Source organism: Sycon ciliatum, chromosome 9, assembly GCF_964019385.1.
Source record: "Sycon ciliatum chromosome 9, ocSycCili1.1, whole genome shotgun sequence".
Classification (NCBI taxonomy): Eukaryota; Metazoa; Porifera; class Calcarea; order Leucosolenida; family Sycettidae; genus Sycon; species Sycon ciliatum.
In genome coordinates this window covers 5418763-5428762 of record NC_088651.1, presented here as the reverse complement: position 1 = coordinate 5428762, position 10000 = coordinate 5418763, and the positions used below count along the sequence as shown (strand labels likewise).

Below are 10000 nucleotides of genomic sequence, written 5' to 3'. Positions count from 1 at the left end.
GCAGATTGAAAGCCAACTTACTTGAACCACAGCGACATCAAGTTTAGCGGAGTGTGATCAAAGAAGCCGAGGCAAGACTGAAACGAGCTGAACAACGACTCTAGAGAGCTGACGACTCGCGTGCAGCAGATGACGACAGCGACGCAGGGTCAAAAATGAGTCGAGCGAAAGCGACGCAAACTGAACTCTCTGCTCATTCCGCCAACAGTTTCTTTAGTAAAGATGCTGTACATAGGCTGAACTACCTTCGTCCAGTGATTTGCAGTCGATACAAACTGTTCTTGACCTGTTCTAAGCGTTTTCATATCCATCAAAATCCATCACGAAGTTTTTGTTAACGGAGGAAGTAGATATATTTCAATGTTCAACAGATTTCCGACAAAACGAATTTTGAGCATTTTGAGCCTAAGTGCTGATTTTGTTGATTGAAGCCCTCATGTTAGTTGTAGTGTGTTTTCAGGGAGTAATTTTAGGTTAGTATACCCTAAGTGAAACAATGTGCTCTTTCTGCTTACACAAAACAGGAGAGAGTGCAGCTATGGTGAGGTGGTTGATCAGAAAGAAGATCATGCAGTGCTGTTACAGTAGTGGCGAATCATTCACTTATAAGAGAAGTTCCGCACTACGTAAAGTTGAGCAACTTTACGTTAGCGGGCGGGAAAATCCCGTGAATTCGCGAGCTTGCACTCCTCTTGCTAGTCTTAGGGAGAGTTGTCTTCGTAGAGTGCGTAGATAGGGCTGTGATAACGCAGCTGGTCTGTAAGTGGAATGGGGTACACATTTCTGACTCTCTCCCCAGGTTGATCTGGTCGTAATGCCGATGCATGCCGCATTCGGAGTTGCCAAGGGCAGCTACGTGATTTGAAATCTCCGTATGGCGGAACACAGATGCGCATTCAGTTTACGTAAGACTTTCCGTAGATCGACTACGTTTTTTACTAACGTATTTACGTTATGCGGAACCTCTCTATTAAAGTCACTTGGCAGCGTCTGTTCTACAAACTAACACACCATCACGGGCATTGGAACCGGTGAGGTAGGTGCGGACAAACTCCGCCAATCATTGTATCTTGTGGTTTCGTAGGAACCACTTGCTGGTGAGCTGATCTACACACCTCCCACCGCTTTAGGAGCTGCATCTGCGCCTTGATCCTTGAAGGGTGGTGGCGTTCCTACGGATGCGGAAAACTCGGCCTCTAGCCGAGTCTGACGCGAACCGTGAATTTTTTGTAGCAATGACATATGGGCTATTGGGGTCCGACTTCCAAAAAAATTACGGAATAGGGTCCCTGGACCTTCCAGGTTGCGGCGTGGACTCTAGTGCAGTTTACACTGCGGAAAATGCAGTATATTTTCAAAATGTCTTACATTGGTTGCCGCACTCCGCACTATCTTCTCGTGTCACACCTCTCCTCTTTTGGTTCAAGTCTTCTTTGGTTTGTTTCCACAGCTTGTTGCCATCTGACGATTATGAAATTTATAATGCTGTACACACGCATCCACACATACGAACACATACGAACACATAAGCGCGCACACATGTTCTCTCATACACGCGCACACGTGCATACATGTGCATGCCCACACATAGTGAAAAGAGCAGAGGCATTGGCATTAAAATTCTCTTTTCGGGCAGTTCACTTCCCTGATTGTTCCGTCCAATTTGAGGGCTCACTGTTTTCTAGAAACAAGTGGGAGCCATTTTGTGCAACGCGGCCACAACTTGACCATCCCTAGGACCATGCATTGTTTATCTCAGTGTGACACATGCCTCCTCAAAGCCTCCCAAGGTAGCAGACGTAGACAATACAAGGCTGACGTTTTGCAGGCAAGATGTGAACAAAGGGATTTAATGAAGGATTTTTTTGACCACGGGAAACTGAAGACATCTCAAACTCCGTGCACTGTCTACGGCAACTCCTTGATTTAGAATAGGGTACTGTAAGTCGACAAAATTTCGGCCCATTCAAATTTCGGCCTCCCAGGGCTAAAACCCATTTAGGCTGCATCAAATTTTCGGCCTATACTACTGCCGCCTGTATACACGGTCAGACTGAACCTTGGAAAACAAAAGTTCGGCCCATTCAAATTTCGGCCTCCCAGGGCTAAAACCCATTTCGGCTGCATCAAACTTTCGGCCTATACTACTGCCGCCTGTATACACGGTCAGACTGAACCTTGGAAAACAAAAGTTCGGCCCATTCAAATTTCGGCCTCCTAGGGCTAAAACCCATTTCGGCTGCATCAAATTTTTTGCCTATACTACTGCCGCCTGTATACACGGTCACACTGAACCTTGGAAAACAAAATTTCGGCCCATTCAAATTTCGGCCTCCCAGGGCTAAAACCCATTTCGGCTGCATCAAATTTTCGGCCTATACTACTGCCGCCTGTATACACGGTCAGACTGAACCTTGGAAAACAAAAGTTCAGCCCATTCAAATTTCGGCCTCCCAGGGCTAAAACCCATTTCGGCTGCATCAAACTTTCGGCCTATACTACTGCCGCCTGTATACACGGTCAGACTGAACCTTGGAAAACAAAAGTTCGGCCCATTCAAATTTCGGCCTCCCAGGGCTAAAACCCATTTCGGCTGCATCAAATCTTCGCCCCGTACTGCTGCCGCCCGTATACACGGTCACACTGAACCTTGGAAAACAAAATTTCGGCCAAACATGACCAGGGCGAAAATAGCCGAAAACTAATATGCGCCGAATATTTGTTTACTTAAAGTATGCTGGTGGATAAGCTACTTTTTCAAGTAGTGTTGAGGAAGGAACTAGAAAGCATCACATCATCCATCCAGGTACTCACTGATGCTTCGAGCAAGCGAGATGAACACCATCGGAGTTACTGAAGGAATTTTCGATTTTGACTTTGGGAAACGGAAATGTGTCAAGCTCCGTAAATTGTAAACAGCGATCCCTTGAACTCGGATGGTGAGCCAATAATTATAGTTATGATGAAGACTTGCTGACTGTATAAGATCTGGTTACGTTGGTGGACAGTTTGTCATAACTCGTATCATTTTGTCCTTTACCTTTCTTCATCATAGCAATCTCTTGGTTTAGATTAAATTCGTTGGGGGATAAGCAAGTGTCAAGGAAGGACCTGGAAAGCAGCACATCCGACATCCATGTATTCGCTGATGATTCCAACAAGCAAGGTGAAAACGGCCATACGGGCGGATTTCACACCTGGAGCAAGGAGAAATATCAGCCAGTAACATATGTGCTAGCCAACACACTAGGGGCCAGTGGAAGTGAAGAAAATCAAGCGGACACAGACGTTGTATTTCTTGCTGGCCGAGCACAGCGAGACAGGCGAGAAATGATTTCTCGCGAAACATTTTCGGTTGCGAATATGGCATCTGATGTGTTTTATATTGTCCTTTCTTTTCCTGACTTCTTCAGTCAGTTTTGAGTCTCACCAGTGTCCCTGCCCTCCCACCTTTCATTTCTGTGCATCTTATTGTTGCTATTTTATCACTTTTTGCCGTGATGAGAACTTGCCATGCCTACATGATGCCTAATCGCCATTGGGGATATACACCCGGCTTTTTCCCTCACTACTGCGTCCGTCGGCTTGGGTTTTTTCCCGGCTGGCTCGGTCCAGGAAAATTAATCTGACGGTCGCAAGTTCTGCATCATGGCCTGTTTCTGCTATCCGCTTGCACACCTATTCAATTTGAGCCACTCCGTTCTCAGTTCTTGCTTCCATACCTCACTCGTATCCGGTTCTCATCTGGCTGCGGCCAACTACCCTTCACTTTGGGTGTTGTCGCTATTGCTGTCTATGTCTCTGTGTGTGCCAGTATATGTGGAGGGAGAACATTATGTGGTATACAAGGGATGAGGTATACAGAAGTCACCAATTGGCATTGTAGTCGGCGATGATGCCACAGTCTGGCGGCAAGAAAGGTCATATCTTTGAGCTTACTGCTCTATTTAGCACAGAGGCAACTTTCGTCAGGTGATAGCCGCACATATTGAATATCGCGCTCAGGAATGGTACGACCGAAGCTTTTGCCCTGGGAGGGGCAACGAGCGGATTTAATGTGTTCCAGTCGGGTACGTCCACCATGTGAAACCGTCGTACTATAAATCTCTATATGTCTTAGAAAAGAACCTGAGCACATCTCCATCTCTTCCAACAAGAGTTTGTAGAGACTAGGTGGTCACACATTCATGCTACACTGAACCGATGGAGTAAGCATGGACGTGCAAGCTTGGCCACAAGGTGCTGGAATACCTTCCCAAGTCTGACAGCCACTATTCAATCTGGACGGAAGTAGTGGAGATGGCAGCCAATTCCGAAACTAATGTCCACTGGGTCCTCCTGTTTGAGATGCTCGATTATATGTTTATTTTTTATTCATACGAACTGAGGAGCAAGAAGCGTGTGTTCCTCATAGGAACAACCAACTTCAATCTCATAGCATATGCATAGCAGCACTAAAACGGGGAGCAAACCTGGAGAATACCCGGCCATGAACACAGTACAAACAGAGAAGATTGCCTGATCATGCCTGGTTTATCTAGATGCCAGATGAGCGATGCGGAGCTCGGGTTCGGCAGCGGGTTCCTGGCTCAAGTATGGCAAGTGAGAGTGATAATGGATATCAACTTGGTCAAACTCAGGGTCACAGCACCTGAGCTTGCGTTGCCGATCACAGCTGCTGCCACGGAGACTCCATCCTAGCTCCTTGCGCCTCTCAGGTCATTTGATGTCCATCACGCATACACTGGTTTGGTTTGGTTTGGTTTGTATTGTTTCAGTTCAACACTACAAAGTACACATATCAAGAGGGAGTGAACGAAAAGAGAAGGCTGGGCAGAAGGGAAATCCCCCGGCATGCGCTGTCACCCCATATCTCTCTCGTGCAGCCTGCACCTCCACTACTGGTATCACCATAAGCACCCCAGCAAGCAAGGCCGGAACCATATAGGACATTGTCCACTTCACATGCCTCGATGAAGCGACCGTCAACTTAAAGGGACACTCCGGCTTCATTTTTGATGCCATGTTTTCTATGCCAATAAGAAGGTAGGTGAAAGAGAAGACCCCTCGAGCAAGAACGAGCCTCTAGAAGCAATCAAGTCGAGCAAGAAGACGACTTTTAAATTTCGCTGAGCGAACCCTGATGACGTCGTAATGGGGGATTAAGTTGCCGGTGGAATGCATGGGCACATACATTTTGGAGAAATTTTTCAATCAAAGAGGAAGTTGTTTGCTATGTTCTGTCAAAGTTGTGAGCAATGCCGTCTTCTGTACCCTTCAAATTATCCTGAAGGTCCTCCCAGGGAGAATTTATCTCATTGTAAATATATAGTACATACCATATTTCCGCGCATATAAAGCCATGGCGTTATATCCGAATATAACGCCACCCTCACTTATAAAGCCATGGCGTTATAAGTGAACAAAATTCAATGTGGAGGAAGTTGCATCCGGCGTTAAAGGTGAGTTCAATTCCTTCAGTGAACCTACAGTGCGGTGATTCTCTCTACATGTACCCATCCCCACTGTCACATGCCATACCGCCATCGCACCTTCACACAAGTTTGTATGCCACCTTGTACACAATAGGTTCACAATTTGAAATTTTCATGGAAAATTGAAAGTATATGGATGCTCGACATGAGCGTGCAATGGCACCGTACGAGTACTCGAAGTTCATACTCTGCCGATTTTTTTGCATGTAAGCGTCTCTCACTTTTAGCGCCATGGCGTTAAAACCGAGGCTATTTTCTCCAAACATTTGGTCCAAAACAGCGATGTTTCACCTATAACGCCATGGCTTTATATGCGCGGAAATACGGTAATATAAATACATTGCACCAATTTGAAGTACATCTTGTATATCCGTGTATTAGACCTGGTTTAAATCGAAATAGTTGACTTTTTCCTGGCTGAGGGCCTTCAGTAGATATGTTTCAACTTTCAACAAATTTCTGATATAGCTGCACGAATGTATGAGTGAGAACAACTTTGAACGTCCCTTTCACTCGAATCTACATTGGTTGCAATGTGGTATGACATAAGTACCACATTCATTCTCTGTATTTACATTACTGTAAATATACAAATTTTCGGCAGCTATTTAATTTTGGCTATATTCGGCACCGACCCAAAACGCCTAAATTAAAACGCCGATGAAATTTTTCACAGCATCTGTCGCAATACCATGCCCTCTACCCCACGCCGAGAATAAATCGCCTCCGAAATGTCAAAAATCGTGAAGTGCCGAAATTTTGCAGCGCCGAAATTTTGTATACTCACAGTGTTCGATTTGTTTCTTCGCGTCGACTCGTTAATTATCACATTTTAGTTCGGTGATCTAAAATTGAGAGACTTGAGGAGTTGACGTCTCCGGATTCCTGGTACTGTATATTGATTTTATCCTGATACGAGTCACAAGTATTGCCAAAAAGAAGGGACAAACATGTTCCGGTTATTCACCTGTTTTTGGCAGTACTCGACACACTAGGAAAGGGTTCCCACACTGGAGCTCGCGCTTTTCCGCCGACGTCACTTATACTGGACTCGTGGAAGGATAAAATCAATATGCCAGGAATCGGGAGGCGTAAACTCTTCAAGTCTCTCAATTTTAACCAAATTGGGAGACTTGTCAATTTAAACCAGAAATAAAGATCTAAGTGAATTGTTAATGGTGATGGTAGGCACTTTGAATCCAAGGGAAACAGTCAGGAAAGAGAATTGCCAGGGAAGGGTCCTGGGAAACATCCGCCAACCCAAATGCTGGGCTCAAACCTGGGCCCTTGCTGGTCAGGAGCAATGCTCAAACCGCGTGGGCTTTGGAAACCAAGTTTAGAAAAATTAAGGGTTACAAACTGATTCCATTTTCACGCTCTGCATTACGTTTATATTTTCACTGGAGTGTTGCCTGATTATTTATTTATTTTTTATTTTTTTATTTATATTTTTTTACAAAGACCACTTAAATGCCAAACATGAGATGCAGCTAGGGGAAGCACGCACAACCTGATTATTGCGAAAGCATGAAACTCAAGAGTAGCGACTATTATTTTACTACTGCCTTGCTTGCCCTTGTTGTTCTCTATTTTCAAAGTGTCTTACCTTGGTTGCTGTGCTCTGCACTTCACACTCTCTTCCCGGGCTATACATCTCCTCTTTTGGGGTTCATGTCCTCTTTGGGTTGTTTCCACAGCTTGTTGCCGTCTGACGATAGTGACATTTATAATGCTGTACACACACATACACATACAACACATACACATGCAACGCATGCACATACGAACACATAGTTATATACACACAAACACATTTTCTCTCAAACACGCGTACACGTGCTCATACATGCCCCCCCCCCCACACACACATAATGGAAAGAGCAGGCACATTGGTATGAGAACTAAGCGTTGCATGTAATCAGCAACAATGTGAAATTTATAGAAAAAAAGGACCAAGGAACTTCAGGGCTCACGGTTGTGTACAAATACATGGGCGCCATTTTGTTTCTGGCCAGCTCACGCGACGACAGGTCGATTGTCACGCGATGACAGCTCGACCACCCCTTGTACACAAACTCTAGCCATCTCGCAGCGCATTTTCAGTGCGACACATGCCTCTTCAAAATAGAGTAAGGTATCACGGGTAGACAGTACGACACTGAAAATTTGGCTGGAACCAGGCAAGATATGAACTAGGGGGTCAACTGAAAGAATATTTGATTTTGTCCCCAGGACACTGAAGGTATAGTCACAAAGTCCGTCAATTGTCTTCAGCGATCCCTTGATTTAGAAAAAAATAGCTCCGGTTAAACTATAGCTTAGCATCTACTGAAGATTTTGAGCCATCGATTTTCAAAATCGGTTAAGTCAGCAGCTGCATCTGCAAAGCAAGTACAGAGACAACAGACTCAGTATCAAAAGAAGAAACAAGTAGCTGTGAAATCCTCCAGGATACCTGGCAAGCGTGAACACACACCGGAGTTTATGGCAGGTGTCTGGTTCCTAAGAGCATCGTGTCTCCTAAGCAATCAGAAAGCTGCACTGGCTCTCCACCTAGCCCACCAACAATTTACGGGTGAAGAGCCAGGGAAGGACTTAGGACCCTACATCACCCCAGCAACAATTTCCGAGTGGAATGTGCTGCTTGGAGAGGTGGATAAGCAAGTCTTGAGGGAGGAGCTGCAAAGCAGTTCATCTGACATCAACGTATTCGCTGATGATTCCAATAAGCGCGGTCAAGACCGCCACATTGTCGGCATCCATACCCGGAGCGAGAAGGAAAAACAGCCCGTAACATTGTGTGTTAGCCAACACACTTGTGGCCAGCAGAAGTGGCAAGAATCAAGCCAACACTGACTATCGTGTGCTGAAGGAGGTATACGGCGTATCCTCGATTAGTATTGTAGTTGGCGACAATGCCTCGATACAGTCTGGTGGCAAGAAAGGTCACGCGGTTGAGCTTGGTGCTCTTTTCAACACAGAGCCAACTTTCGTCGGGTGCTACCCGCATATATTGAACATTGCTCTGAGGAATTGCATGGTCGAAGCTTTCGGCCTGAGAGGTACCATGACCTCATTCAATTTATTTCAGCTCCATTACAAAGTAGGGTATGTTCGCCATGCGAAACCGACGTATTACAAATCTCTATATGTTTTAGAAAAAATACTGAGCACACCACCACCTCTTCCGCAGGAGTTTGTAGAGACCAGGTGGTCCTACATACATGCTTAACTCCCCCGGTGGAATAAGTACGGACATGCGTGCGTCAAGCTTTGCCACAAGGCACTGGAATACCTCCCGGAGTCAGATAGCCACCATTCAATCGGGACGGAAATAGTGGAGATGGCAGCCAGTTTTGAAATTACCGTCCACCGGGTCCTCTTGTTGGAGATGCTGGATGGCCTGATCATGCCCGGTCTACACGACTGCCAGAAGAGTGACGAGGAGCTCGAGTTCGGCAGCAGTTCCTGGCTCGAGCATGGCCAGTGAGAGTCATCATGGATTTAAACTTGGCCAAACTCATGGTTACCGAACCTGAGTTTGCGTTACCGCTCACAGCTGCTGCCATGGAGACTCTACCTCCTGACCTCCAGCAGAATGTTCTGGTAACGCAGGTGAAGCTGTTTGTCGAAGAGTGTATGAAGACGCTGGAAAAACATGCCACACGCTGGCACAAGTTTCCCCTGTTGTTCGCACTCAGTGCTGATAGCACGGCAGGGCACTATTTCTGGCGCGCTGTCCCTGGTATGCTTGGTCTGAGGGTAGAAGGTGTCGAATTTCCAGCTCCTGCCGGCCTGAGTGCTGATGTCTTTGCAGAATTGGTTGCATTGGCTTTGTCCAAGACAAGCCCGCAGAAATGGCAAATAGCAGCATCGCAGCGTGGCATATTGCCTCTCCGAGACTACTTGCTACTTGTTCACACGTTTGCGTTACCCTTTGCTATACCCAATTATTTGTTGTTGTTGTTGTTACTTTATTTTACTTCACCAGAATTACAGGCAGTGTATATTGTGTTTAGTAACACGACCAGCTGAAGACACTTATAAAAGGGTCACTGCCATGTCTGAGATACAATGCGTAGGCAGATGCAGCGCCTAGCAACAAGGGTCCTAGCAACAAGGGTCCTAGCAACGAGGGTCCTAGCAACGAGGGTCCTAGCAACAAGGGTCCTAGCAACGAGGGTCCTAGCAACGAGGGTCAGGTGGTGAGTGGCCAAGTAGTAACGGGAATGTTTCAGAAGGGAGGGAGAGGTGATCTAAATGACCCTCACCAAAAGTTATGATAAACATATCATTTTGAAATACCACACATGCGTGAAATGTACAGTCAGACCTCGCATAACCGCACACATCCGTTTTCCACGAAAAATATCCGGATAGGCGAGGGAACAGGATAATTGAACACACATACTGTATGTGTACATGACACATGCTGTAAATCGGTAACCAACGATTTTCTTCCGGACGGCGAGGGATCCAGATAAAAGACTGGGTATAAGCAGCGA

At 45.9% G+C, this 10000-nt stretch overlaps 1 long non-coding RNA gene across 3 annotated transcripts in view; it reads right to left on the bottom strand.

The window, feature by feature from the left end:
- LOC135824964 (uncharacterized) overlaps window positions 1-10000 on the bottom strand; it is a 32963-nt gene that overhangs the window by 4425 nt on the left and 18538 nt on the right. For all 3 annotated transcript variants that reach the window (XR_010554990.1, XR_010554989.1, XR_010554988.1), the window contains exons 5-6: window positions 7102-7227; window positions 1369-1485 (exon numbers count right to left, since the gene is read on the bottom strand). This is a non-coding gene — a long non-coding RNA (uncharacterized LOC135824964). The remainder of the gene's footprint in view (window positions 1-1368; window positions 1486-7101; window positions 7228-10000) is intronic.